This window comes from Halichoerus grypus, chromosome 4 (assembly GCF_964656455.1).
Source record: "Halichoerus grypus chromosome 4, mHalGry1.hap1.1, whole genome shotgun sequence".
In the NCBI taxonomy this organism is placed as follows: domain Eukaryota; kingdom Metazoa; phylum Chordata; class Mammalia; order Carnivora; family Phocidae; genus Halichoerus; species Halichoerus grypus.
In genome coordinates, this window is record NC_135715.1 from 41,376,634 (window position 1) to 41,393,074 (window position 16,441).

Consider the following 16,441-nt stretch of genomic DNA (forward strand, 5'->3'; position numbering starts at 1 on the left):
TTTATGAAAAAGAGTTGGCCCAATTGCCTAATTTCAAGTTATAAGAACATTATGATATCTATTCATACATGTTAAATAAATCTTGTGGGATCTTATAATTTTAGTACCCAAGTTATGTCCAATACCAGTCTTGTGACAAAAAATCAACCAGTTACCTCTATATATATGTCAGAGAAGCAAGAGAATTAGAAAAAAATTATTCATTTTTTAGTATTGTCTGTTGAGTAGAGTGCAGTATGCTGCTCCTTCACTCTATTCATTTCAATAAAAGCAATAAGAAGTGGCTTTTAGCATTCCAGTGTCACTAAGTTACTAGGCGCAGAACAATGTGAGATGCTTCTTGTAGCATTTTGACCTGTATATCCTGATGCTTGGGAAGCCAGCTAAGAGACTGGCTAGAACTAATTGTGATTTCTGAGTCAAGGATAAAGGATGCCATAGGAGCAAATTAAACTTCCAGAATACAGCAGGGCAAAGGTGATGAGATTTCCCATATGTTATGAAGACACTGCAAACATTAATTTTAATAGAGTGGGATTGAAAGCGCCTCACTCAAGAGGGTTACCTGTCATGGTGAGGTTTCTTACACAAGCATAAGCCAAGGGGAAAGTGATAATATATCGTCCAGACTGCATCACATGTTCCAAGGATATGCAGTCTCATAAGCCCCTTGGTGCCTGAAGCAACTGCACAAAACAAAAAGTTAGACAGCACCAAGGTCAGACCACCATAAAACCTATAATTAGGACTCTTTGATTGCGTCTCACATCTCCTTCCATATGTCAGTCTGGAGGAAACAAAGGCAGAAGAGAAACAGCTTGAAGTAGGAATGAACAAGGACATTGAGTGTACATCTCTTTTCCCACTGCAGGTTTCCTAGTCTGGTTCAAGCCAAAGGGGATTTGTTGTAAACTGGGCAAATGATGAAAAATTTTTTATTTAGGCTAAACTAGACATTTTAATAAGTGAAACAGACAGATGTCCTAATTAAAAGTGAAGCAAAAGCTCTGGAATATAATCAAGATGTCATTCATGGGTGAGAAAGAGATGAGAAAAATGGTGTGTTCAAACAACAGAGGTGGCAGGAAAAAAATGGGTAACTCCTTATTTACTCTCAAAGGGGTCCATCTCACTACATAGAATAGTTACAAATAAGTGCAGATTTACTATTTTTTAAATATGAAGATACAGTGCATGGTAAATATGGGAAGACACTAAGATAATTACTGATTTTCTGACATTTTGAAAATATGTTAATGGGCATGATTATTTCCTATCACAATACAATGGAATACAGGATTAGAGAACTGAACATTTTATAAGGAAGTACACTTTAAAAAATCAGAACACATTTATTTTAACAGTTAGAATTAAAATAGCTATGTTATGAATCTTGAAAATCCTTTTTTGTCCTAGGAAAGATAAACATTTTATTGTAAAAAACAAATAAAAAATAATTTTTTGAGAATACCCTTTCCCAAGTATAGTAAACTATTCAATACAAAAAAAAAAATTTTTTAAGATTTTATCTATTTTTTGACAGAGAGAGACACAGTAAGAGAGGGAACACAAGCAAGGGGAGTGGGAGAGGGAAAAGCAGGCTTCCCGCAGAGCAAGGAGCCCAATGAGGGGCTGGATCCCAGAACCCTGGGATCATGACCCGAGCTGAAGGCAGACGCTTAACAACTGAGCCACCCAGGCGCCCCTCAATACAAAAATTTTTGTAGGAGATTTACTGAATTTACTGAAAAAAAAAAAAGAGGCTTATGAGGCTATATTCCGTTTGTAAAATTCTGGAAATAAAGAAGAGGAAAGACAAACAAGTTATTTGAGAACCATAATAGGAGATAACAGTAAAAAGCAAACAGAAAACTATATTTTGCTGAAAATTCTATTTCTTTGTCATGTCTTTTTAAATATTAATTTCTTCCAGTTTGATCCAAAATGAGCTGTAGACATAATTTGAAAACTAATGGACTGAACAAACGTGATTTGATTAGACCGAGTGTAAGGAAGTAGTGCTCCAGGATGAAGGTCAATAGCCTTTTTCAATATCAAAGTCATGAGAGAGAAATCCTAAAAAATTAGGAGGAGAATGGTAGATTTTTCCTTATTCTTAAACCACTCACTAAGCTCTAGGACATCAAGAGAAAAATCCTGATCCCTGTATGTTTTGCTTGCCTTGAACAAAAAAATATGATAATAATGATCATATTTCCTTCCCTCAGGAAGCAGCAAGATGTTGAGAAAAAATAATCCAACAATTTCAGTAATTATCATTGATCATAAATAATATGTTAATATATACAACTAAATGATAATAATATATATAAGATAAAATGTAATGCTAGGTTTGTAAATTCTCTTGTCATCCTTTCTCCTTAAACTTCAAATCCAAATGACAAGAAAATGGAAAAGAAATTCAAGAAGACAACTAGAAATAATCAGAGTTAGACTTAATTTCTTGTAGGTATAGAATTAGGTACACTGAAAGTTCTAATATTGCTTTAAGCAAACTTAAAAATAGAATTTTTCATATAAATAATCTAGCATCCAGATCTACATATTATTATCCTTCATAATGCTTCTAAATAAATACATGTCACATAATGATATATAACTTATTTTTAGGACCAAAAAGATGAGTAATTTGTAAAAGGTTGAATATGTGGTACACAATAAGTTAGAGGTTATATTATATTTATTTAATAATTATAATTTAAAGCTGTTTATCTTGACATATTTGATAAATCAGAAGAAAAATTGTGTCAGTTTTAACTTGTCATAAAAAAAGTAATAAAAAAAGGTAAAATTTCCTTGTCCAAAACAAAATTTTACCACTCTTTTGCACAAGAGACAGGTCTCTCAAGATGGATAGTTGAGAGTGATGACTAGAGTGTATGATTGGGTTAAAGTAAGTAAAACTGACATTCTTTGCTTAACCTAAGCATTCAGGGTGCAGTAGCTATATGAGGCTTATTATTGCTATCGTACTTAGAATGAGAATACTGGGTTAAGAAACTTATTTAATCATCCTTGTAATAGTAGCGAATAAAGCCTAATTTAGTTGAACAGTATTGTATCTCTTAAGTTTTCTGAAAATAAAATTCATTTTAAAGAAGGAGAAATTTATTTATAAAATAAGACCAGCTTGCCATAAAAAAAAGAATTAATGTGTTTTCCCATACATAAAACAAAGAAGCAAATAAAGACAGGAAAGCATATAAGATTAATTTAGCAAACAGGAACAAAAAAAGAAAAGCAAATATGACTTATTTGAGAAAAACAAGTTATACAGCACAATGTATAATGTAATTCCATTACTATAAAAATACATAGACACAGAGAGCACAACATAAAAATGTTGTTAGTACATAGAGAAAGTGAGGTGTGGGATATCAGAAAGTTTTATTTTTGTTGTTTTATAATTTTTTATTGAAAACAGTAGATGATGTTTAAAATTTATTTTTTAAATTTTAATTTATCATGGTAAGAACACTTAACGTAAGATTTACCCTTTCAACAATTTTTCTTAAATTTTGACGAATATGAGAAAATTAAACATCACACAAACAACCAATGAGTCGAAGAAGAAATCAAAAGGGAAATTGGAAAATATCTTGGCAGAAACAAAAATGAAAATACTACATTCCAAAAGTTATAAGATGCAAAAAAAAAAAAAAAAAGTTTTAAGAGGGAAGTTTATAGTGATGAATACCTACGTTTAAAAATAAAATACAATCTCGGGGCACCTGGGTGGCTCAGATGGTTAAGCGTCTGCCTCCTGCTCAGGGTCCTGGGATTGAGCCCCGTATCAGGCTCCCTGCTCAGCGGGAAGCCTGCTTCTCCCTCACCCAGTACCCCTGCTTGTGTTCTCTCTCTCGCTGTCTCTCTCTCTGCCAAATAAATAAATAAAATCTTAATAAGTAAAAGTCTAATAACAGCTTCACTGGTAAATTCTACCAAACATTTAAAGAATTAACACCAGTTCTTCTCAAACTATTCCAAATAACTGAAGTGGAAAGAACACCTCCAAATTTATATTATGAGTCCAGTGTTGCCCTTATAAAGACTCCACAAGAAAACAATATCCCTGATGAATAAAATGGTAAGATGCAAAAATCCTCAACAAAATACTGCAAATCACATTAAACATATCAAATACCATGGCCAAGTGAGATTTATCCCTGGGATGTAAAGATGGTTCAACACATGAAAATTAATCAATGTTATAAATCACATTCACAGAATAAAGAATAAAAATCACACAATAGTTTCAATAGGCACAGAAAAAGCACAATTCAAAGACCTTTCATGATTAAAAAAAAAAAAAACTTTAACAAACTAGCAATAGGAGGCAAGTATCTGAATATAATAAAGGCCATATATGAAAAGCCCACACTTAACATCATACTCAATGGTGAAAACTGAAAGATTTTCCTCTAGGATCAAAGACAAGGGAAGTGTATCCACTCTCATCACTTCTCATCACTTCATGGTACTGGATGTTCTAGCCAAAAAAACACAAAAGAATGAAATTGTATCTTCATCTTACACCATACACAAAAATCAGCTCAAGCAGGCTAAAAACTTAAATGTAAGATGTGACTCTTCTAGAAGTAGACATAGCAGAAAAGCTTCATGACATTGGCCTTGGCGATGATTTTATGGCAACAGCACAGGCAACAAACACAAAAACAGACAATTAAGACTACATCAAACTATAATGCTTCCGCACAATAAAGGAAAAAATCAACAGACTCTGGGAGTCATGGACGACCGGGGTCCCCAGGGCTGTCTACCAGGGCATTGTCAGCTTCCTGTTCTGGGCCCGCCGCGTCCACCTGCCCCACCGCAGACCTGGGACGGCTATGACCCTAGCTGGAATTAGCAGCGCCGCCTGCCCCTCCTGGGCTGCCTTCTTACCATCTCACGGGCTGAGATGGGACCAGGTCCCTGGGCTGCATCGTCCTCTCCGTGTGTCTTGGGTACATTTATCTTTCCTTTTTCTTTTTTTCTTTCTTTTCTTTTTTTTCTTTTTTTGAATAGCACAGAGGATAAGGTGAGGGTTATTCTCTTCTCAAGGGGGTCAAATCAGGGGAACCTTGCTGGGGTATGTTTGGTGGTATTAGGCAGGAAACCGCTGTGTGGTAGGGAGAGACTCGGGCATGTTGGGGCCGCAGACTTCCATGTTCCAGGTTTTCTCCTAGAGCATCTGCAGAGCTCTCTTTCCCTTGTCCTGGCTCTTCCAACCGGGGTGTGAGCTCACCTCCTGTATCTGCTCCCCATTCTCACCTTCCCCCAATTTGAGGGGTTGTTGGGTTATTTGAAGAGGGGACTCATCTGTGGCCAAAATGAGACTAACCAAAGGGGTGTCATCATCAGAGTCTGGGTGGAGCTGTTGGGCTTCCAAGGTTTACCGCCACCCACCCCTATTTCTCTGCTACCCCCCTCCTTATCCCTGACCTCCTCTCTGCTCTTCTTTCCTTGCAGCTTAGCAGTTTGTGATTCTAAGATGAAAAGTTGAAGGGGAAAAGCAAGACTTCTCGTCAGCTTATCCCCAGAAGTGGGGGTCGGGGGGTGGGGGGCACACGGTAGGGAGAAAGCCTTGGTGTGCTGGGACATGCATCCCTCATCTTGCCTCAAAGAAACAGACTCTGTTCCCGGGCCCTGGCCTTTCTAAAAATTGATCCCTTCCCTGTTGCTGTAGGAGGTTTCATGCTGGCTTTGTGGAAGAGCAGTTAGCTCCTTGTGTCCCTGCTCCCCTGGGGTTTGGTGCACAGGCTCCGCCCCGAAGGTTGAGGCTTCTGGCGGCCCTCGCAGGGTAGGTGGGCAGCCGAGACAGGATGGCTCCTGCCTCCCTCCTCTGTCCCCCAGGTAATCCCCTCCCTGTCTGCTCAGATTAGGATGAGGATGGCGGGTTGGAGAGCAATGTGTGTGTTTTTGCTTCTGGCCTGACCTCAGTTCATGGAAGAAAGTTGAAGCTACAGAACTATTTTCAAAAATAAAGGCTGAATTGTCTGGAAAAAAAAAAAAATCAACAGAGTGAAAAGGAATGGGAGAAAATATTTGCAAATCATATATCTGATAAGGGTTATTTTCCAAAACATGTAAGGAACTCCTTTATCTCAATAGCAATAACAACCTAAACTCAATTTTTAAAATGGACTAAAGATTTGAATAGATGTTTCTCCAAGGAAAACATACAAATGGTCAATAGATAATGAAAGATGGTCAATGTCAGTAATCCCTGGAGAAATACAAATCAAAACCACAAAGAGATATGGCCTCATACCTGCCAGATGGCTATTCCCTCCCACCTCCCCAAAAAACAAGACAAGTATTGGCGAGAATGTAAAAAAATTGGAACACTTACACACTGTTGTTGGAAATGTAAAATGTTGAGGCCACTATATAAAACAGTATGGAGATTCCTCAAAAAATTATAAGTAGAACTATCATATGTTCTAACAATCACACTTCTGGGTATTTATTTAGAGTTAAAACAGGATCTTGTAGAAATATTAGCACCGTCATATTCATTGCAGCCCTATTCACAATAGTCAAGATGTGGAAGCAACCTACCCATCATCAAATAAAAGGATAAAGAAAATGTGGTATATACATACAATGGGATATTCCTCAGGCTTAAAAGGAAGGAAATTTTGCAATATGCAATAACCTGAAATAAACCTTGAGGACATTATACTAAATTAAATAAGCCAGTCAGGGAATGACAAATAGTGCATAATTTCACTTGGTGGATTGGTGGTTACTAAGGGACTGGGTGGAGGAAGAAATGCGGAGTTGCTAATCAACAGGCATAAAGTTTCAGTTAGACAAGATAAATAAATTTAATAGATCCGTTTAACATTGTGCCTATAATTAACAATGCTGTGTTGAATCCTTAAACCTTTGTTAAGAGAGTAGATCTCATGTTAAATGTTCTTACAACAATATAAAATTTAAAAACTTGAAATATTGGGGTGCCTGGCTGGCTCCATCGGTGGAGTGTGCGACTCTTGATCTCTGGGTTGTGGGTTCGAGTCACACTCTGGGTGTAGAGATTAGTTGAAAATTAAATCTTTTTGAAAGACTTGAAATATTAAAATTCGTTTGGAAATGAATATAAATATGAAAATTAATAAAGAAAATTATTGGTGGCCCCACCTTTGCCACTCTTTAGTACATCTTCAAGGAAAAGCAAAAGTAAAACAATCAAATAAAAACAAAGATAGGGGGGCGCCTGGGTGGCTCAGTTGGTTAAGCGGCTGCCTTCGGCTCAGGTCATGATCCCAGGGTCCGGGGATCGAGTCCCACTCCCGAGAGCAGGGAGCCTGCTTCTCCCTCTCCCTCTGCCTGCTTCTCTGCCTACTTGTGTTCTCTCTCTATCTCTCTGTCAAATAATAAATAAAATCTTTAAAAAAAAAAAAAAAAACAAAGATAGGTAAGAAAAAAAAATAAGAAACTCCTATTTTGGTTCATATTCAGCTACTTAAAGGAAGAAACAAATTGAGGATCTTTTCAAATTCCTTGCAGCTCAAAATATTTTTTTTTTTAAGAAAAAGTCAAAATTAACCACTATTTTCAGATGTAGAGCTTGGGTTGGGCAACCAGATAAACCTAGCTCAGTTCTTAAATTCTGCTGTTAGTTACATTACCTCTTACCTATTGCTTAATGCTGCTATGCTTCTATTATTCTACCTAAAAATAGAGATAATATGCCCCTCATAGAGTTGTATTGAAGATGAGAGGAAAGCATTTGTTCCATATTTTATAATTTTTTAAATCTTTCATTTCCTTCAATGATCTTTCATTTTTAGGACTTCAACAGATTCAGCAAGGTTCTTTTTTCACTGGTCAATACCACAGACATTTCCAAGTAATATATCACAGGGATTTTAAAAAATTATATCAGCATTCAATGACAAACTTCCTGAACAAATTTATATTTTTGTTTATAGTGTTAATTTTTATGAATAACATTAACACTGAATACACTTTAATCTAAATTACAAAAATATCATTTTATGAAAAAAAATAGTAAACTAGTTATAAACTGAAACTGAAGTAAGGATAGTGTATTTGTGCATCACTAAATTAGTAATATGATCTATTAAGATGTTAGAATTCATAATTATCCATCATTTTATGAGTCTTGCTATCTGATCACATGTGATAAAACAGTGATGATGCATGTATAGCCAGTTAATGCAGATAGATAGGAAGTAAAAAAAAAAAGAAAAATCAAACCTGTTTTCATAATGGGCATATTACTCTTCATCAATGTCAAATTCTACTCTCTTCTCCAGTGAACTGATAATTACATCATTATTTGCCTTTAAATCTGAAAGATAATCTATTTGGCTTATACATCTGGTAATTCATGCCACAGAAATAGATGAGGTTGGGCTTTTAGATTTATCATCACAGCCACAAGAGACATTATTGAGCAAATTTTGTTCAGTACGGAGACTTGATGTTGGCAGGGCATTGTCATTCACAGGCAAGGTCATGGAGGATTAAAGCATGCTTACTAATTGTTCCCGTTATGATTGATGTGGGAAGTCTTTTTTTTTGTTTGCTAAAACTTGTCAAAAGAAATCCTAAAATGACCTCTCCTCATTTTACAATTTTATTGACACCAAGAAAATTTTGATACAGCAGTGATGTGGGCCGTATTTATGTACACTCTGTATTGTTTATATATGCTCTAAAACAGATCATACCTAAGAACAATAATATAGGTTAAGATTAATTTACATTTAAATGACAAAATATTGCTCTACTTTTTATTTGCATTTGATAACATTGAGTAAATATGATTAGAAAGTTATTCACATGTCATCCATAATTATGACTTTGGTAGTTGGAATAAATCAACAGCATCTTAAAAGTAAATCATTAAATCACTTAGTTAATTCTAGAGTTGTTACATATTCTTCCCATCTTTTGCAATCTCTGTTGTAATTACCACAGAAAAAGTATATATTGGTGGGCTTGAGAATTATGTTTTATTATTATTGATGCCTTTACTGACATTTAATTTGTTTTCACCAGAGTTTGGATAATCACAATTTGTAATTCTTGTCAGTATAAAATAAGCAAGCTATGAAACTGATTAAATAGATTTAAATAGCATAATTAGAATTAATATGGATAACATATAATTTCTACAGATAGAAAGTAAATTTGTACCACCCTAGTCATAAATATTAGATATTTCTGAGACATGGTGAAATACAACAATTTGGAACAATGAATTGGAAGTGAAAATGTTACATTCATTTTCATGAAGAACCCACACTGTTTGTCCTTATTCAAACTATGATGAAACATATATAATTTATCAATAACTGTCTTCATTTGTACCAGTCTGGAAAATTAACATTAAGATGTTATCTCAAACAGTTTTTATAAAGGATATAATACTTTTGGGGAATATGTATTAAATGAATGTAAACTTAATTCTTAGTTTAACTGATCTCCAATGAGATCAGCTAAATATAGGAAGAAATATGCTTTGAATAATCAATATGGAAAAACAAAAATTATATGATTTCACTCAATTGTGGAATTTAATTTTTAAAGGAAAAAAGAGACAAACAGAATAACAGACTCTTAAATATAGAGAACAAACTGGTGGTTGTCAGAAGGGAGATGGGTGGGGGATGAGTGAAATAGTTAAGGGGATTAAGAGTACACTTATTGTAATGAGCACTGAGTAATGTAGAGAATTGTGGAATCACTATATTGTAGACCTGAAACTAATATAACACTATATGTTAATTATACTTGAATAATCAATATGTATTTACACACAAGCTATGGGTACACTCACAATCATGTAGAAAAGTTAATATCAAGAAATACATAAAATACTTTACTCTAATTTATAAATAACTAGATCCTTCAAAGGCTGCCGTGTCTAATTTTGGTGACCATATTCAAAGGGGATTTGGGTAAACTAGAAAAGAAACAGTGAGGATACAAAGATCAAACAATACAATGGTCAAAGAAATAGGGATTTCTTCCATAATAATTAAATGAATTCCTACCTGACTGACTCTCCTGGGGGGGGGGGGGGGGGGCGGGTGTGGGGGGGAGGGGACAAAAAAACAGCTCTAATATATGGAAATATAATAAAAAGCAGTTCCTGGAAAACACTAGAAAGAAGCAGAAAGAATCTCTGGGTATGTATAGACTTAGAGCAGGGGAATTGTATATTGAGTTTCCATTTTGGGGGCCCAGTAAATTAACTGACCGGGTACTCAGTGGAAACGTTCACAGACTTTTTAGCAAGGAGATCCAGAACACTGAGGCCAGGACAATTCTGGTTAGTAGATAAACATCATGTCCTAGAAGGGAAAGAGCCAGAGAAGAGATATCAAATTGTAACTATCCACAATCCTGATTAATCTCTAAAATATTCATGTATAGGAAAGACTCAAAGTAGCTCAAACAAAAACAAAATATCTGAACTGAGACCAAAGATGTTACCCCAGAGACAGTGTTTATGGTTGAATTCCAACCAAGATCATTGCCTACTAAAACAAATAAACCAAATTTATTTGACAAAAATAAACAAAATCCAGAATCCTCACAACTTAACCTTCATGAGTCTAGAATACAATCTAAAATTGTCCTTCTACAAACCATGAAGAAAATGTAACACATTCTCAAGTGAAAGGATACCAATTAAGATTGACCTTGGGAGAATCCAGATGTCAGAATTATTAGGCAAGAATTTTAAAGCAGCTTCTAAAACTACCTAAAATAAATAAATATGCTCACAATGGAAAAAATATGGAAAATTCCAGGAGATAAATAGAAATTATTTTTTTAAATAATCAAATGAGTAATTGTAAAGCTAAAACTTATAATAACTGAAATAAAAATAATAAACTGGGTGGATCAATAGAAATTATACAGAGTAATAAACATAGAGAAAATGAACTGAAAGTGAACATAGCCTCAGAAACTGGTAGGTAATATTTAATTATACAGCATCTGGACACGTGGAGTAAAAGAAGAAGAAAGAGACAGTGAGAAGTAAAAACTGTTTGAGTAAATAATGGCCAAAAAGTTTTCTAAATTTGATGAAAGACAAAATTGATAGCTATGAGATATTCAAAGAGAAAAACCCGCAAGGAAGCAATACTCATGTAAACTCTAAAAGCCAAAAGAGAAAAGCAAATCTTGAAAGCCAAAAGAAAAAATGAGACATTACATAGAGTGGGGAAACAATCTGATTAATGGCTAACTTCTCATCAGACCAAGGAAGCAAAACAGAATGAAACAACATCTTTAAGAAAATCACTACCAATCCAGAATTCAACATGTGAAAATATTTTTCAAAAATGAAGACACCTTTAAGATTAATAAAATTATTAAGAATTGTTCACCAGAAGACTTTCATTACAAGAAATGCTAAAAATAAATGTTCTATAGCCTCACTGAAGATGATACTAGATAGAAATTTGCAAGCTCAGAAAGGAATGGTATGCACAGAAATGGTTACTCTCTGCATCAATGCTAAAGACTATACTTTAAAAAAAATTATTCCTCTTGTGTTCCTTGTGCTACATTAACTACTGACAGCAAAATTTGTAATAGTGTATTATGGATATTATTACACACGCAATTACTTATACACAGACAAAAATATTTGTCAACTATAGTATAAAGCATGAGAGTAATATTAACCTATTTAATTGTGAAGTTTCTACATTTTATATGAAGTGTTATAATAAGAACAATAAATGGACTGTACAAGTTAGGGGTGTATATTGTAATCCTAGAAAAGACACACTGACTCCAAAATACAAAATGTATATCGCTAAAATGGCAATGGGAAAATAAAATTATAAATATTTAATATAGGAACTAATCCTCATCTTTCCACGTTTTCTATAAATCTAAACTGTAAAATAATACTTAAACATGGAACCACTTATTTATAATCTATATGAAAAGGGTATTGCTATGTCAGAAACTGAATTTTGTGTCATTTTCCGAACAAACACAGGACATTTCACAAGGGCTAGATGTTATCTATGCATGCAGTAGGTGCACCACAGGAACGACTTTGATCTTACTTATATAGAGCTGCTGGTGATCTTGCCCATCCTCTGCTCTGTGGGGGGGGGGGGGAGCGGGGACAAGCCTTAACTTACTTTATCTTATGTTTATTTTGCTCATCTTTATTTGGTTTATTTAATCAATTTCCATATCTTTATTTTGCTTATAAATATAAGCAAATCTTTCTTGAAGGGAAGGAAAGGTCTTTACATTCTGGAATGTCATTGGGAAGGATGATGTCTCTACACTTGACTATCCTGGAAAATCCCCTTATACAAACATTCTTAACTTTGCCACAAATGTCTTTGCTCAGAGGACCTGCAACATATAATTTACATGGAGAATTGTCTCCCAACATGTATGGAATTTTATGTATCTATTTAATAAATTCAGGATTGTAATATGCATATTGTATTAAAACAAAAATCATCTATGATAAGCATGGCATTGTGAATCAGAGATGAATTTGCAATCTTTAGCTAACCCCAGTTTCAAATTTATTTTCACATTTTTTTGTAATTATACTGTAAAACAAAATCCTCACTCAGAGCTAAACACTAATGACAATATGTTTTAGAGCTTAATTTACAATCTTAACCTGTTCTTGAGAAACTGGACAAAAAGCAGGATATTTTTGTTTTAAAGTTATATTACTACCAATATAAATGCTGCTCCTTGTAATAAATATAAATACCAAATAAAAGCTATTCAAAATTTGAAGTAAACACTGAAGCTTTCCTGTGAATGAAAGCACTCAGCAGAAGTTCCTGAATTGAATGTGGCTCAACATACATACTCTGTGGCAGAGCACTTGTTACTCCATTTGGGAGCAGAACAAGTCAAGGGTCTGAATTTAAAAATGAAAAGTTATGAGTTCCTATCTTATCTGTAATAGAGAGGCTAATATTGAATCTCTGATTCAGCCTTTCCTAAGGGGAGTCAGCTAGCTAGCTGGTTAATAGTTGATTACAACAGATACCTTCCTGCATGGATGGACAATAATTTGTCCTTATCAAATAGTCATTTATTTTGGATATGGATTATTTCCCTGTTTGCTGTGCTTTTGTAATGACACTGAAAATCACTGTAATTCTCATTGTTTTGGGGGTGGTTGCAAAATTTCTGATAAGCTGTTTTTAAAAAATACCACCTTTCTCTACATCTATCTTATTAATAAGCTAGGCTTCCACCTAAGGTTCATAAAGTTTTGTAAAACAACTTAAGAAATTTGCTCTTCTACTCTGGCTTTATAAGCCGGTGATTCTTGTCTCTAAATTCTTCCATTTAATCTATATCTTTACAGTAACGAGCTGACCTTAACTGACAAGAATATACCAATTATCTCAGCTGAATCTCAAGGAAGAGACTATTATTTCCTCTCTGTGATGAGACACGTGTGTCAGTGAAATGGCAAATCACAGCAGCTTTATTTCCTGTGAGAGCACCCTACAAACTCTGCGCTAATGTGCTGTCATCCTGATTTCAGAAATCCAATATCTTTAGGACATAAGCTGAATTTGAAAACAATCTAATTGTCCCTTATTTTTCTTTCATGTCAATGTGCCAATTTATTGTTTCGGTTATCTATTGCTGCCTATTGCTGCATAGCACACCTCCTCCAAACTCACTTGTTTAAAACAACAAGGAGGGGGCGCCTGGGTGGCTCAGTCGTTAAGCGTCTGCCTTCAGCTCAGGTCATGATCCCAGGGTCCTGGGATCGAGCCCCACATCGGGCTCCCTGCTCGGCGGGCAGCCTGCTTCTCCCTCTCCCACTCCCCCTGCTTGTGTTCCCTCTCTCACTGTCTCTCTCTCTGTGTCAAATAAAAAAATAAAAAAAATAAAAAATAATAAAACAACAAGGATTTGACCATTTCTCTTGATTCTCTAAGTTGCCCGGGCCACACCTAGATGGTTTATTCCGTTGGTGTCACTTGAGCTCTGTCAAGCAGATCTACCCACCTTGTTACTTCTCCACTTAACCAGTCTGGAGCCTTACTGCTCTTCACTGTGGTCTCTCTCGTTCTAGCCAGAGCCTGTGTTCTTAATGGGGTGGCTCAGGAGGCAGGAAGTGGTAGCTGCCACTCCTCATTCTGAGTTCGGAAATCTTAGAACTTCGTTCAACCGCATTATATTATTCAAAGCCAGAGTAAAAGCATGAGAAGCAGCTTACAGGTAGGGAAACTAGTATAAAAAATAAAAATGATGGTGTCTAAGGGCACTCTTTGAGAATATTGAGCAGTAAGAGGTTAGTTGAGTAATTTTATTCATTCAATTGCCCTGGTATAACAGATACTGCTAAATTGAAATTGCTTGCAGGAGTGGAAGCACGGTTTAGATTTTCCCACCACTACAGCACCACATAGAGTGTCAAGCAAATGATAATAGTTGTACATACTTGTTGATCAATTAATGAGCAACTCATAAGCCTTTTTTCCTCCAGTGATGTTTCACACTGAGGTTGTGTCAGTGATGAGATGTCTAAGACCTCAAATTTCTACTATTAGTATCATTTTTTTATAAGATATTTAGTCAATCAGAAGGACCACATCAAGTAGGAAATTTGTTTCCTGGGAAAAGTAGCGTATCAGCCTATTACGATATATTCATGGATAAGAATGACCAATCATAAACTCTGGGGTATTCCTACCTTGATGCCACAAAGATACTATTACATTTGCACTAATATATTTTCAACCTAAACCAATATGCTAAGATTTTGATAAATGTCCTAAGAAACACAGTGATGATTCCAAAAGAAATCTCTAACATCACTGGCATTAAAGGAGTTTAAAACTAAGAGTATATCTTCATTTAAATCCTGGTATTTGGAAAATAGTGAACATATGATATGGACATCTACTTTTTAAAATGTATTTCAGAGGGGAAAAAAAGGTTTTCCTTTTAACACATTCCTTTGACTGACTAAGAAAATAAGCTTAGCTCTTGATCAAATTAAAGAGTATTTTTTTATTCTCATTTGTTAATATTAAGCTATGAAAGCCATTCCTGTGTATCCCTTAATTTAGCAAACAGCAAATATTCCCCCAAATTAGAAGAAAGATAGCAGCCACTCAGCACTGCTTAACACTGATGAACTCCTGAAACATTTTCTTGCTTTGGTTCATCAAGATAGATAGTAAATTTCAGCCACTTGTCGAATACCCTGATGACATACATGTTATAAATATCTAATACTGTATTTATATGGTTGGTTATTAATTGTAAATTGTTAGAAAATTCTCAGACATTCACTTGACCTCTCCTATTAAATACGGGCATCAATCACTTCTTTTTCTCTTAAACAACAGATTTAAACATTTATTAGTGTGTTTAAAAAAATCATCCTTCGTTTCTTTGGTATAGCTGTGTTGGCATTGTTTTTTCCCATTTCTCAGCTCTGTTAACAACAATTTTAGATGGTCTTAAAGTGTTCTGCAAATTTAAGAAAATATATATGCATTTAAGACTATTATATATGTTCTATACACTAATAAAATACATAAATGAAATTGAAAAATAATTCCTAAATAGGTAAACTCTGAAATATATAAGCTACTGTTTTGTTTTCCCAGGGTTTCAAAACTTAAGCAGATAAATACTTTCCCTGATATTCTACTTTGTTTTTACTTCTGAATCCTAAACTTCCAATTAAAATTCTGTATATTTTATACCACTGAATATCAGGAAATACTGATTCCCCAAATAAAGCTTTCATTCCTTCCTAGAAACTAGTGTATCCTGTTTATGATTATGCTTCCCTGAAATAATGGGATGGTAGTTTGTAAAGATCTTTCTCTCTCTCTTTCTCTCTCTCTCCATCACACACTCACAGACACACATAAACACACATTCACATTCTGTTTTAGGCACTTTCACAACCATTAGTGATATAACAGAGGGCAAAACATTTAATCTCATGGGATTTAAATGCTTGTGGTAGATACAGCAACAATTATTTGGTAAATAAACAGAAGTATCAGTGTAACAATTTCTGGTAATTATATAAGAGTTATGATTTTCAAAAATGTGATTCTACCCGAAGGTTCTTAGGAAAGGAAAAAGAAAAAATAACCTTTCTTAGAAATAGTGAAATACATATAGCCTGTACAAGTGTGTTGATAGCAGTTCTCTCCACGATTGACAAGCACTGGAAATAACCAAGTGTCCTTCAGTGGATGAATTATCAAAGAAACAGTGGTATATCCATACAATGAACTACTATCTATCAATAAAAAAAGAACAGATGATTGATACATTATGCTGAGTAAAAGAGGCAAGACTGAAAATGTTACATAATATTTGATTCCCTTTATATGAAATTAAAAGAAAAACAAAAACAACATAAAAAGAAAACTAAAGT